General features: G+C 35.0%; 1 pseudogene; it reads right to left on the minus strand.

Annotated features, from left to right (window-relative positions):
- Nucleotides 1-14222: 14222 nt before the first annotated feature.
- LOC112082925 lies at nt 14223-15141 on the minus strand (annotated as a pseudogene).
- Nucleotides 15142-15952: the final 811 nt, after the last annotated feature.

Below are 15952 nucleotides of genomic sequence, written 5' to 3' on the forward strand. Positions count from 1 at the left end.
ATTCTGTAAATTTTGTGGGGTATCTTTTTTTCCTTTTAGATATAATCAAAAACTCTTCGCTTCGTCGCGTATCTCTCACATTCCTTAATCCTCTCACTCGCTCTCTTTCGAGTTTCACACCTTACTCGCTCGAGTTGACTCATTCCAAACTCGTGATTTTTTATGCTAATCAGCTCCGTTTATTTTATTTTTAACAATTCACCACTCTGTATAAAAGTTAGCGGGTTTAAAACTGATTATGGGTCGTCTCAAATTAGTCGACAAATATATTATTACGGTTAAATTTCAAATTTAGAGATCATAAGGAAATTTTGTCCATTGTTTCATTCATGTTATTTGAAACGTTATTTTCTATTGCATTCAATGTTTTGATAAAATATTGCATTCAATATTGGACCATTTCAACTTTTAATAGCATGTTTATGTACAAATAAATCTTCAACAATTCAAAATGTTGGTGATTAAAAAAATGCTACTGTTAATAAGTTACGTTCTCTAATATCTTTCAGCTAAAACCCTAAAAATAGTGACAAAATTTTATCGGCTACTAAAACCTAGCGTAACTCATAAATTATTGGCTTTTTGATTAATGTATCACAAGCACCATCTATCTTTTTTTCTTTCTAACATCTATTTTATTACATTGTAAATGGGTGATACAACATGTTTACAAGCCACGTAGGCGGAATATGAAAAACAAAATACATGGAAACAGAATTGTACGCTTGTTCTGTTATCTTAAAATAATTGTTTTGTTATATTTTTGTTTAAATGTTAATACGTTAAAATATTTGATCTACCTAGATATAAAGGTGACAGTTTTAATTACAAAAAATCATGTCGACTATAAATGCAGTAGATTTCATTTATTCTAAACGAATAAAGATTACATAAGTATGACTTAAATTTCTTTTTGCTCATCAGTAATATAACTATTAGCATTAGATTGAGTAGCTTACAAGTTTCTACACCCACCTATCTTCTGTTTGCTAATAAATTTTTGGTCCAACAAAATTAATAACGATGGTGTTAGGGTTATAAATTCATAATATCGGAGTTGTGATTTGTGACTTTGGAAAAGAAAGGGGAAAAAAAAAGATTGAATTAGACGGGAGATAAAAAAATGTTTAATGTCGGTTAAAAGCAAAGTTTCAAAAATGTGGTGCGTCAAAGTCAAAGATTCTAAACCATGGGATTAAGGCACAAAGAAATGTGATTATTGTTCCTCCTCTCAGCTAGCTTTCCCATTTCAAGCTTTTGTGAAGTTGAAGATTTTGTCCAAAGAATAATAACTTTTGCAAATGCTTCTCTGTCTCCTCCTCCAACTGGTTTTCGACGCGTGTCGGTTGATCTAGGATTCTGTAGTCATCATTTTCCAACATCAACTATTTCTCTTAGTAGAGGGCCCTTTAACAAAAAAACTATTTCTCTTTGTAACTAAGAAATTATGAAAACATTTGGAAATTCAATCTTTTAGGCTTCGGTTCGCATCAAAGATAATATGTGTTTTTTTTTAATTGGTAAGATGTTAAACTACTTTTCTATTCATTTTAATAGTTAACAGTAAAATTAATTTGTCTGATTTGATTATTATAGTTTAACTATTCTACAAAAGTGATGCTTTACTCAATAGAAAAATGGACGATATAATTAGGCATATTTTGACTCACCATGTCATGTGCACAGAATAGTTTTATTTCTGACAGACCAACATGAAATACATTTTGTTGTAAAAGGTGTTCCAATATACTCTTCGAATTTACGAACGTGAGACAAGTATTTTTGGAAAGGGCAATCGAATCTCTATCTATTTATTTATTTTATGCTGGTTATTTCCCTCTTTCATTGAAAAAGAATCTTGCTCATCAACCAGTGGTATAAAAAATACTAAATATGCTACATTATCTTCTTTATTATATGTAAATTTGATTAATTTGACGATAAATCATAAGCACCTGTCTGAAATATAGAATTTAGGACCTTACGTTGGATCCACATCGATTTCTCTCGTCTCCATTGGTTTTGTCGGATAGTCATAGTCAAAGAATCTACTTTGTATTCTTTTAGGACTTCTTTAAAACCATTTCTTTTTTCGGCTACGCCACTTATATTTATTTTATACTAGGGTCCAACTACATTCGTTTGGTTAAATCGTACTTATGCAGAAATTTTGAATTTTAAAAATCTAGATATATAAATGACAAAACACTTGTTCACAACGAATTGATTTGGATACTCTTATAATAGAATAAGATAGATTCACTTACGGTGGTTCAGTAATTAAAATACTCGTTTTAGTTTGGAAAACCATTGCATTTAGATCACATTGGATTACTGTGAATGTTATATAACAAAGTGAAGCCATATTCCTTGTAACTGATGCTATAAAACCAAAGAAAATACACATAATTTATGATGTTTTTATATTATAAAAGTACATGTACAAAACACAAACAATTGTCTTTTTAGTTAAAAAGTTTTGAATTCTTTTTGATCCTATAAACTCGTGGTACATCTATTTGGGATCTGGTTGCATCTTACCAAGACAATTTTGACTGATTGAATATTGAATTATAAATTTTAGAAGATAATATGCTAATGCTAGGCGCAACAAACAACACGTAAAATATGCGACTCCGTAATTTAATAACACAAAAGATAAAAAATATTAAAAAAACAAATAGTGAAAAGGAGGGGAGGATTCGAATATTTCCGTTTTATCATACAAAGATTGTGACCAATTACTTACTGTATATCGAACTTTTACATTTTGATTTGTATATCTGAAATATATATTATATCTCAAGGCTATAAACCGTTATTTGTCTATTCGAATTCAAGGTATATAGAACTTTTCTTTGTGAAAATGACCAATTACTGTATATCGAACTTTTACATTTTGATTTGTGTATCTGAAATATATATTATATCTCAAGGCTATAAACCGTTATTTTGTCTATTCGAATTCAAGGTATATAGAACTTTTCTTTGTGAAAATGACCAATAGTTTATATCAAACTTTTACATTTTGATTTGTGTATCTGAAATATATATTATATCTCAAGGCTATAAACCGTTATTTTGTCTATTCGAATTCAAGGTATATAGAACTTTTCTTTGTGAAAAACTGAAAACCAAAAATATAGAAACACATGTTAGGATTCGCTAGTACCACTGTACCACCTCTGCAAGATCCTTGAGCACGGAAGTTCGAGACCAGCTCTCTACAAACTACAACTAGTTGAGAAAATGTCCAATAGGCAATAGACCTTGTTGACAAAAAAAAAAAGAGAATAAAATTATACAAGATTGTGGTTTTCCGGATCTCAGAACACTTCCCTAAAAACTTTAAACAATTTTTACATACTCACTTAATCATTTCAACACGACATCGAAACAACTCTTAACTTAATATGGATCAATATTTAGTGTCTATATGCTTTATAAACGCAAAGTTCCAACAATGGAATATATATTCCCTCGAGAGACCAATTTATTGCGCATTTCGGTTATTATCGAACTAGCTTTTGATATCAAAATAATAAAACTCACTTTTATTAAACTTTAGGAAAACTCATTCAAAAACCTAAAAGATTGAAACTTCAAAAACTCATAAGTTATGCCACAAGTTGGCATCTTCTTATATAGGATTAGCAACTCCTAAACCTAATAGAAATAAGATAATTAGATAACTCCTAATTTCCTTTTTTTTAATCCTAACACTTATAGGAAATATAACTTAAGGAAGAATCTAGAAACTTGATCTTTAAACTTCTTTTAAGCTTACTCCAACAATCTCCTCCTTAAGCTTGAAATCACCTTTGATCACTTCTTTAACACCAATTAGATCTCTCATCTCTTTAAACTTGGTCCTCCCAAGTGCTTTTGTCAGTATATCAGCTTTCTGTTCTGTTCCCGGAACATGTTCAACCAGAATTTTCTCATTCTCAACACATTCTCTGATAAAATGATACCTCCTATGTATATGCTTACTTCTACCGTGAAACTGATATATCATGGTTTTTATGGTTTTTGACCATGATAGAAGTCTTATTTATAGAGTTTTTTTAGTGTTTTCCGAGTCTTTTGGAGTCTTTTCAGGTTTTAGGTACGTTTGGAGCTTAATTGGAGATTTTGGAGCATTTTGGAGCTAAATAAGGATCAAATTTGTGAAGGATAAATTATGTGATTTAGTGTCGCTCGTCACCATGGAGAGTGACGCTCGACACCGATTGCATAAATAAGAAAAACGTGATTTTGTCCAAGTTTTGAAGAATCTCTTGGGCCCAGAAGTCTCCAATAATTACAAGAAAGCCCAAAACGTGTTTTTAAGTTATAAATAGGGTTTTTAGCCACCTTATATAGAAAACTTAGATTTTCTTAGAGAGAACTTTTGTTTTTGAGAGCTTTTGGGTCTAAAACTCTGTTCCAGAAAGAGAAGATTTAGAACCCCTGTTTATTTATCTATTTACTGTTTTCTGCAATCTATTTATTCATGTTTATTGCTTCAATCTCCATGTCTGAGTAATTTGCTTGTTAGGTTTAGGGTTCTCATAAAGGATTTCATTGGATGTTGGATTGATTGATTAGTTAGGGTTCATAATCTATTTAGTTCTTCACCATATGTTGTTTTTAAAGCTAATTCTGGACTGGCCACCTAAAACTTAGATCTTAGGTTAATTGATTGACACGGAAGTGTAATTGAATAACTGGAAAGAACCTAGGGTGAGCAAAGTAGTTATTCGCAAAGTAGTTATTCGCAAAGGAATTTGGTTTAGATACTTTGTGAACATATCGAACTTGAGTATTAAAGCTGGTTTAAATCTTTAGGGTTTGCAAAGGAATTTGGAATTCTAGGATTTTAACTTAGATAATTCTCACAACGGAAGTTGGTTAATTATAATTCTGTGATTCGAGTTCAAGAACCGTGCTTAAACCTGAACCCTGATTAATCGATTGTTCTGCATTCATTGATTTCCTGAGAAACGCCCTAGACCTAATCTCCATCCATCTGAATCTTACAAACGTTTTTACTGCATCGTTTTATTGCATCCTGTTTGCTTCTCATTAATCTGCTTAGCGTAATTCAATTTCTAATAGGTTTATTGAGCGAATCTCTCGAATCTGTGGTTCGACCCCTACACACTACAACTGCATATCAGTGCTCTTGCAGAGTAGCTCTAGCGATTAAACTTTGAGCAGATCAGAAACACTGGATTTTTAGTCAAGCTGATTTGTTATCAATCCGAACCACAGCTTTTTCACATCCAGATCCAGTGACTTCCTCGAGTAGTTCCTGCAACCAAATCGCCTGCTTAGCTGCTTTGGTAGCAGCCATAAACTCTGCCTCACACGAAGATAGTGCAACGATCTCTTGTTTCTGTGAGCACCACGTTATTGGACACTCATTGATGTAGAATACATGTCCAGACGTGCTTTTACCATCATCTAAGTCAACATTGTGACTACTATCACTATATCCGATTAAACCAGACATCTTAGCTCCTCCAAACTTTAAACCGTAGCTCAAGGTTCCTCGAAGATACCTTAAGACCTCCTTTAGAGATATTCCATGAGATTCTTTTGGATCTTGCATATATCTGCTCAGCACTCCAACACAATATGAAAGATCAGGTCTTGTATGAAGCAGATATCGAAGACATCCTATGTTCCTTCTGTATCTTTTTTCATCGATGCTTCTCTCTTCCTGTGCCTTACTTAACTTCAAACCTGCGTCCATTGGTATGTGTACCTCATTGCATTCACTTAAGCCATTCTCTTCGAGTATCCTTCTTGCATATCTTTCTTGTTTTAGTGTGATACTATCTCCTTGTTGTATTACCTCTATCCCAAGATAATATGTCAATCTCCCTAGATCACTCATCTCAAATCACTCTGCCATATCTCTTTTAAACTCGCGAATCAGATCAAAACATGACCCTGTGACAAGAAAGTCATCAACGTACACAGCTACAAGAAGGAGTAATCCCTTTTCTTCTTTTCGGTACAAGGAAGGCTCTTTTGAACATTTACCAAACTTTAACTCGCGAAGAATCTGATTTAGCTTGTTGTTCCAAGCTCTTGGCGCTTGTCTAAGTCCATAGAGTGCTTTGTGTAGTTTATACACTTTACCCTCACTTCCTTTAACCACAAATCCCTCAGGTTGTTGCACGTAAACTTCCTCTTTTAACTCGCCATGTAAGAACGCTGTTTTCACGTCAAGGTGATGAACTTCCCATCTGTTTGAAGCAGCTAAAGCAATAATGAAACGAATTGTTTCAATGCGGGTTACTGGAGCAAATACTTCGTCGAAGTCAATACCAAATCTCTGCACATAGCCTTTTGTGACAAGCCTCGATTTATACTTTTTTATGCTTCCATCTGAGTTGTGTTTTATCTTAAACACCCACTTAAGTCCAATCGGTTTTGCTCCAGAAGGGAGATCAACCAGGCTCCACGTTTTGTTTTTGTTAATCGAAGATATCTCTTCTTCACACGCGTCTCTCAAGACTTTTAACTCTTTTGCTTCTTTGTAGTCCCACGGGTCTTCATCTATCGCAAGCAGTAGGCATTCACTTTCAAGTTCTGCGACTAAGACAAAGTCTCCTAGATACCCTGGTGGTTTTTGTGGTCTTGTTGACCGTCTGAGAACAGGTTGTTCAAGTTCCTGTTCTTCGGTTTCTTCAGTTTCATATTCAAGACTATTGCCAACTTCGTTTTCCTCTTCGATGCTCTCATCATTGATGCTCTGTTCATGACTATCCCCTGTTTCACTTGAGTCATTATTCTCTATTTCACCGTTTCTTCCATCTCTGAGAACAAGAGTAAATGTCCCAGCACCATCGTTGATCTGATTTCCTGAACTGTTCCACTTCCAGCCCTTTGTTTCATCAAAAACAACATCTCGACTGGCAATTATTTTCTTGCTCTTTGGCTCCAAAAGTCGATAGGCCTTGGACCCGGGTTCTGTTCCTAAGTGAATCAGCATTTGCTATCTATCATCTAATTTCTTTAGATGAGGGGTTGTTGCTTTTGCATACCCGATGCACCCAAAGACTCTTAAATGTTCGATATTAGGCTTCTTTCCTTTAAATGCCTCATATGGGGTTTTTTTCGACAACGTCTTTGTTCCCACTCTGTTTATAATGTATGTTGTGTGTCTAACAGCCTCCCCCCATAGGAAGTTTTGAATGTTCATATGTTTCATAATGCTTCATGTCATCTCCATAAGCGTCATATTTCTCTTTTTTACTACCCCGTTTTGTTGAGGAGAGTAAGGGGCAGTTAGGTTTCTCTTGATGCCTGAATCTTCACAGAAATCCTGAAATTCTTGAGACACGAACTCGCCTCCTCTGTCAGTGCGAAAAGTTTGAATCTTGAAACCAGCTTCTTGTTCAACAATCTGTTTGAATTTCTTGAACCTGTTAAAAGCTTCACTTTTCTCCTTTAACAGAAAATACCACATATATCGCGAAAAGTCGTCTATTAGCACGAAGATGTATCTATTTTGTGCTAGTGTGGCTGGTGTAATCGGCCCACAAAGGTCTCCGTGAATTAGCTTAAGTGCCTGCATTGCTCGATATGATGTTGTTTGCGGGAAGACTTTCCTTATCTGTTTTCTGAGCAAACAAGCAGAGCAGGTTTCCTTCTCGACTGCAATACTTGGTATCCATGTGACTTAGATCATTCTTGATCTTTGTCTTCATGGTCTCTACACCAACATGTCCAAGTCTCGCATGCCATTTAGCTGAATCGTTTAGTGCCGTAATTTGCAGACACTTACTATTTTCCACCTCCATATGAACCTTGTAGAGCCGGTTTCTTGACCTGTTTGCCTTTACAAGCAATTTTCCATCACTCCCATACAGAGTTAAGTAGTCTCCTTTCATGCGGACATCACATCCGGATTCTGTAGCCTGTCCCAAACTGATTATATTGCTTCTAAGATCTGGTATAAAGTAGACGTCTGCAAGTATCTTTCTTTCACTGTCTTTGCTTACAAACAGTATGGATCCCTTTCCCTTGATATCGATACGAGAGTCATCCCCAAATCGCACCTTTCCTGTGATAGTTTCATCAAATTTTGAAAAGTAACTTTGGTTTCCTGAAATATGGTTGCTAGCCCCGTTATCGAGATACCATACATTGTCTTCATCAGAGATGTTTCAAATCTGTCTGGCTCACGTTTTTCTCATTGAGGAAACAGCACTTCATGCATCATTAATTTCTCCCATTCGTGTGTATCATCATCATTGACTTCATCCTCCTTAGTCTCTTGAAGTTTAAGCAATCTGTCAGGACAACTTGACGCGTAATGTCCCAACTTGTCGCACCGATAGCAAGTTACTTTAGAAAAATCTCTTGTCTCGTTCGTCCTACCACAACCTCTTCCTCTGTAATAGAAACGTCCTCCACGACCTCTGCCTTTATTTTCACTGGTATAGCTTCGGTTTGATTGAGACTCTGTATTGGCATACATCAATTTTCCTTGATCCTCTTGTGTTTCTTCTTCTTCTTTATGTAGACGATCTTCATAGGCCTTTAAACGCCATACAATATCCTCAAAACTAGTTGTATTAAGGTCCAACACCTGTTCAAGTGATGCCATGATGTGGATATATTCCGAGGAACGCTTTTGAGGAATTTCTTGACCACCTTAGACTCTTCGATATTTGTTCCTAATGCTGCTGATTTTGAACAAATTTCAGAAAGTTTGCCACTGAATTCATCGATGGTTTCCGTATCTTTCATCTTTATGCGATCAAACTCTGCCATTAGGGTTTGAAGTCTGGCTTCTCGAACTCGATCTGCTCCTACGTGGCGTGTTTTGATAGCATCCTAGACCTTCTTTGCTGTGTTAAGTTCGCCAATCTGTAGGATCAAAGCTTCTGGTATTGACTGAAAAATTAAACCCATCGCGATGTCGTTCTTCTCTCCTTCGTTTGTCTATGTTTCTACGACCTCCCAAACTTTGTGAACCCTAAGCAAAACTCTCATCCTTAATGCCCATACTGTGTAATTAGTAGCATTTAGCATAGGGCATTGTATTGATGAGATGTTGAGCTCTTTTGGTTTTGCGACAGGAACGAGATCCCCATCTTTTATCTATTTTCCGTATGTAACTCTTCTTGTTTCTTCTGGATCGATAATATAAGCTCTGATACCAAATATTATCGAACTAGCTTTTGAGATTAAGATAATAAAACTCACTTTTATTAAACTTTAGGAAAACTCACTCAAAAACTTAAAATATTGAAACTCCAAAAACTCATAAGTTATGCCACAAGTTGGCATCTTCTTATATAGGATTAGCAACTCCTAAACCTAATAGAAATAAAATAATTAGATAACTTCTAATTTCCTTTTTCCTAATCCTTACACTTATAGGAAATATAACTTAAGGAAGAATCTAGAAACTTGATCTTTAAGCTTTCTTTAAGGTTACTCCAACATCGGTTGTCTTAATTAAACTCTTAAACCTTTCTTACATATCCAAGACTTAGCAAAATATCAAACAAATAACCATCGCTATTCTGTATATATAAGAATCTTTCACGTGACAACAATCTCAGACATCTGTATCAGCACGAATAATTTTTGTATGATTCCAATTCCAATCATAATGTTTTCTGTCACTATTCTTTTCGTTTCCTCATGCTCTTTTTTTTTTTTAAGATGCAAAACAAAAAAAAAAATTCATATACCTCGTCTCCAATAGCATACACTATTTTTTATTGTCTGAATTATCTACTACAAATCATAAAAACAATTGCATGAACAATTTATACGTCTCCAATAGCATACACTATTTTTCAGATTTGTTTTTCTTGTTTATTAAAGGAAACAACATTACAATATACGAATTTCATCAATCCTTGCAAAAGCGCTCCTAGAGACCAAACAAAGAAGACCAATTCTCTCACACACAACAACAACAACAACAACAACAACAAAAAAACAGAAATAAACAAGAACCAAATGAAAACCGAGTATTTCCGGTTTGGTTTAAATGTGTCAGACCAATAAAATCCATCAGAAAATTATATTCCACCAGATATACTCGACGACCAATTCTCTCACACACAACAACAACAACAACAACAACAATAACAACAACAAAAACAGAAATAAACAAGAACCAAATGAAAACCAAGTATTTCCGGTTTGGTTTAAATGTGTCAGACCAATTTAATCCATCAGAAAATTATATTCCACCAGATATACTCGACGACGTTATCAAAAGCGCTAGCGTGGTCGAACACGGCACCTCTTCCGACACCATAGCCAAATCCTACACCGAGTCCACAACCAGCTCCAAAACCGAGCCCAAACTTTAGTTTAGGAACTCCTGGTCCGTATCCTCCCATAAGACCGGCTCCCAAACCAAATCCACAACCGGCTCTAGCCCTAAGGCTTGACCAATATTTCCCACGCCTTCAAAAAGTTTCCACAACAATCCCTTCTCATCGTCTCTGCTGCTCTTTCTACTCCTCCTCATGTAGCTCATCGTTCCCCCTTTTATTTATTTTCTTGAGAAAACAAAACTTTTGGGGTGTGAATGGAGTCTTGATAGGGTTTAAAGAAATCATTCATCAATGTGCGGTATAGTTTTTGGCTTTATTAATTAAAAATTAATGAACGTTACAAAACGATGCATATGGATGAAGAAAAATATTAAAATATATTATCCATCATTTGTCCATTGCTTTATTAGTTAACCATGTTCTCTTTTTGTCTTCTTTTTGATTCTTATTCTAGTTGATGGATGTCAAGAAGAAAGAAAAATGAGATTGAGAGCATTCACATGGAAATTAACAGAGGATTTGGAAAGTAAAGAACGACCAATGTTTCTCAAGTTCTCACGATGCAGGCATGAAGCTCAACAGAAAGCAGCTCAAACCCAAAAGAAATGTTTTACGAAAAAACAAAACTCAAAAGAAATGCAATATTCACATACTCAGCCACCATTCAACTTGTTTTTTTTTTTACCCTTTTCGTTGCTTAAATTAGCTGAAGCAAAAGTGTTTCACTGCTATTGAAACATAAACACTTTTAGAATATATATCCAAACACCACCTTTTTTTTTTAATAAATTGAACCCATTGCCAAACAAATATTAAATCTGTTTTCAAAAATTTATCAAATCTATATCATTTGAACATGTATTTTTGGTTTTTTCTTCGGACATCGCGTTGCCAAACATATTGATCTGTTGCCAAATAGTTATAAAATCTATATAATTTTACATGTATTTTTGGTTTTTACAATAAGCCAAAATAATAAACCCACAAATTAAAAGAACCCACATGAACAAAGAGGAATTTCCAAGTAGACTTGTTTGATATCGCTTACTCGGTTTCGTTTCGTAGATAATACACTTGTTGTACACTTACTTGTACTTGATGTGTTTGTTCTGCACCGCTTTTCATTCTTAAATGCACGTCGACCATTTTACATTTATTATTACATTTAACGTTTAGAAGATTCGTTCTAACGAGGACTGATACATTGAATCCAGGGTCGGCCCAATTGTAACTGACGCCTAAAGCAAGAAAAAAAAATGTACATAATAAATATACGTGAAAGCATCGAATTTGGGTTGTTTGAGAGCAGAAAGATAAAATAACCACTAGACTATCAAAATAATTTTAGTAAAATTTGCTGTCCCTAAAATTTATAATAAATCTAGCGTATAAATCTAGCGTATAAAGCTAGGGTTTTAGCAGTTTTAGCTCAGGATCGGCCCTGATTGAATCCGAGTCATTACTGTTAACATTTAGATCAAAGTTTTTTGGTCCTAAAAATTAGTCTGTTAATATTCAAATTTTTAAAATTTAGTACATTATCTATAAAATAATACTTTAAAAATAATATAATTTATTAATATGAAACAAATCCAAAAATCAATAATGATTCGGATTTCTCTGTAAGTAAATATTTAAAAATAAGATAAATTTCTACTACCTAGTTTAATTAATTATTAGCCTTCACAATTAAGGAAGGCTTTTTGGTCGCACAAAACGCACACGTGTGAAAACAAACTCGACAACTCGTGTTCTGAGTTTGATGTACACGCGCTTCGGATGCATGCAGAGATCATTAAAATTTATGTAAATATATAGTCCTAACAAAAATATAATCAATAATTATAATTTTATGTATATAAATGTAAGACAATGTTTATTGTTATTTTTATTTATAAAAGTTGAAATTTCAATCACGTATATATCTTTACTCCTTACATCAACAGCTTCTTGTCTTTTCCATTTATAACCAAAATTTCTGAATATTTTTTGACATGATAATTGTTTTTTTTAGAATAATAGTTTTTATTTTCCAAATATATTATATTTTAATACTATCTTCAGTTTCATCATAATAGTCATAATTTCTTATATATTTTGAACTTATGAACATAAATATTTTACATAATATATATTAACATCTATTATATTGTGATTGTTAAATTATTAATCACAATTTTAAATGTTTACATGTTATTTTTACAAGAAGTTTTGTTTAAATTCTCAAATATATAACATTATTATGAAAAAAAAATTTACAAAATTATAAATGAAAAATAAATTTTTTTCTATAAATCAATATCATTATAAGTTAATAAAAAATTATTGTTGCAACATTATCAATTTATAGAAATTTTACTGATATAACTTAGACACCTAAACTGCTCAGGACTGTTTTAGACTTTTAGTACCCATTACTGGAATTCAGATAGAAAATATTCGTTTTTTCTTCAAAATTCATTACTCTTAGTTTTAGATGAAAAGAAAAAATATTCATCTAATCTGTCTCCAACAGCAGATTTAGATCTATTTTTTTTCTGGTTTATCAAAAGAAACAACATTACAATCTTAATTTCATCAAATCCTTGCAAAATAAGGAGGAAATGAAAGTGAAGAAGTGCTACTATAAAACAAACAGTGAAGACCAATTCTCACAACAACAACAACAAAAACAGACTTATTAACTTTCTTGTTAGAATCCTAACACATCAGAAATCATCTTCCACCAGAGATAGTCCACCACGTTATCAAAAGCCCGAGCGTGGTCGAAAGCGCGAGCGTGGTTGAAAGCGCGAGCGTGGTGGAACACGGCACCTCTTCCGACACTATAGCCAAATCCTACACCGAGTCCACAACCAGCTCCAAAACCGATCCCAAACTTTAGTTTAGGAACTCCTGGTCCGTATCCTCCCATAAGACCGGCTCCCAAACCAAATCCACAACCAGCGCCTAGTCCTAAGGCCGGACCAATATTCCCGACGACTTCAAAAAGCTTCCACAACAATTCCTTCTCATCGTCTCTGTTGCTCTTCCTTCTCCTCGTGTTGCTCATCGTTCCCCCTTTATTTTAATTGTTTTCTTAAGCAAAAAACAAACTTTTGGGGTCTGAATGAGAGAGAGTCTTGAGAGGGTTTTAAAGAAATTATTCATCAATGTGCGGTACTGTTTTTTTGGCTTTATTAATAAAAATTGAATTAATGTTACAAACGATGCACATGGATGAAGAAAAATATATATTATCCATCATTAGTCGATTGCTTTATCAGTCAACCATGTTTTTTTTTTTTCTCTTCTTTTTCCTTCTTATTCCATTTTGATGGAAGTCAAGAAAATTGAGTTTGAGAACACTCCCATGGACTTTTTGGAGGATTTCAAACGTAAAGAACGACCTATGTTTCTCAAATTCTCATGATGCAGCTCAACAGATTGTGGAGAAAGCAAAGCAGTATCGATGCTGCAATAATCACCTCCTAGTCGTAGCCATCCAGAAGTCAAATGGTTCCCTTCTCCACAACAGGTACTATGAAATGTAATGCAAACTTGAGACTCATAATACTTTCTTGTTTTTGCAGCTTCTAACGAACCTCTTGAGAGAAATGGTGGAGTAAAAGGTTTGGATACATTTGAAATGGTTCCATAAGCTGCTCCAACTTAGTTGAAGGAGCCTCCAAGCAAAGATCAGCTTGCGTTTCATACTTTATGGCCTGAATCTCATAAACGCTATGGTCATGGTAATGAACTCTTTTCTCTCTACTGTGACCACAACGGACACCTCGTTGCTTCATCGTGTAAGGTAGGCTAATTTGGATTTTAGATATGTGTGCAGTTACTTGTTCGATCTGTTCAGTTCACAATGACAGAGAAAGACGCCAAAACTTAAAAAAATCTTTTAAATGAACCACCAACTTCTCAGGCTCATCAATATGCTTCCATGGCGGAAATATGGCGATGGGAGGTTGTGAACTTGTGACATGAAAATCTGTTGGTCGTTTGCAATCTCACAGCTTGACAGTGACACACTTGGAGTTCTCTCATCCCGGTTTGGTTTGCCATATAGATTGCAGTTCCTAGTCCCCCCAATAAACCGGCCAAATAACCGGTGGTTTGAAAAAAGATGTGTACGTAGAACCACATGAAATCAAATCCTATGTACCTTGCAGCCATGGCTCTAATTGGCATGAAAATCCCTTAACTCACTGCGTTCAGTATTCCATGGATTTTCTTGACTCGTAACATGTTGTCGTTTGCTGGTTTTGTGACCGTGACCTTTCCTGAGAGCAAATCCAAAGTAGCCATGGATTTGAGATGATCTCCACCCATGGCGTGCATCCCAAGTCTATCACCTTCCTTCAATGGACCATCTTGCCAGAGATGGTTCACCACGGTTAATTGTGTTAGAAGGTAACACCATAGTGGCAAATATAGTCATCTCTCCATTGACTGCGTTATACGGAAGCTGAGAGGATCTTCTTGAAGCATAGTTAAGTAGCTCTTGATAGAGGAAGTATAAGCAAGCATAAAACCGGAAGTGGAGTTACGGTAAGCCAAGAGAGTTTGAGCACCTAACATGCCTTTGCTCGTTGGGTTTATGCCACAAGCAATCCAACTGGAAGACTTGCTGTTGGTTTGACGTTATGCAACCTCATGTACTCCGGTTTCACGTACGGACATAACTAAAGTGTAGAAACGAGTCCAACACCGGAAGGGCGATGCAAGAACGAAAGTGTTTGCTATTGTTAAAGTTGTGAGAATCGCATCTAGAGTGAATATCATCGGTTGTTGCTCTAGTAAAGGCGCATGGAGCCAGCACGAACAGAAAACATAAAATTACAAATCGAGAAGATTACAGCCTAGAATCACCTGGTCTTATTTCCAGGTGAAGTTGGGAACCGGTTTTTTCTATATTTTAGTTTTGGTGTCGGCGGCAAATTTCCATATTTTGATCTTTGTTTCCCTTTTTCCAATACGAAGCGTTGTATTTCTTTGGTTCAGTTACCTGTTTATTAAATAACGTGGAAAATATCATTGGATTAATATCTTCTTTATATTATCTAAATAACATTCCGAGTATGTATAGGTATAAAAATATTTTACAATACAAAAAGTCAAAGTTATTGTAACATCCCAAACCCAGCCCAATTAGAGGAGGTCCAGCAAATTCAGGCCCACTCCAGAAACCCTAATATAAATAGAGAATTAGGAGTTAATGAGCCTCATTTTGCCTCTAATTACCCTAGCCCCCAAAGAAAAGAAAGTGAGAGAGAGAAGGAGAAGCTGCACGCCGCCGAGGAGAGCCGCCGCCGCCGATGCCGCTTGCCGAGAGAAGAAGGAGCACTCGCCTGCCTCCACCTTCTCAGAAGCTGCTTGATTATTTTGCCTCTTCTAGTTCTCCTTAATCTCAGATCTGCTTTTAAGCCAAGGTGAGGATTAGATCTAGGTCTTTCTTCTTATCCTTTTATCTTCTTCTGGTGTGTTGAGTTTAGATCTGGTGGGACAGGTCTGTCTGCTTGTGCATCTAGGCAGATCCATATATATATATATATATATATATATATATATAACTAATAAGATCTAGGATCTCATTAGAGGAAGAACCAGCATGATTGATTGATAACCTTGTTGATTGGTTAGTGATTGGTAGAAGTCCT

Source organism: Eutrema salsugineum, unplaced genomic scaffold (genome assembly GCF_000478725.1).
Source record: "Eutrema salsugineum unplaced genomic scaffold, Eutsalg1_0 scaffold_7, whole genome shotgun sequence".
NCBI lineage: Eukaryota > Viridiplantae > Streptophyta > Magnoliopsida > Brassicales > Brassicaceae > Eutrema > Eutrema salsugineum.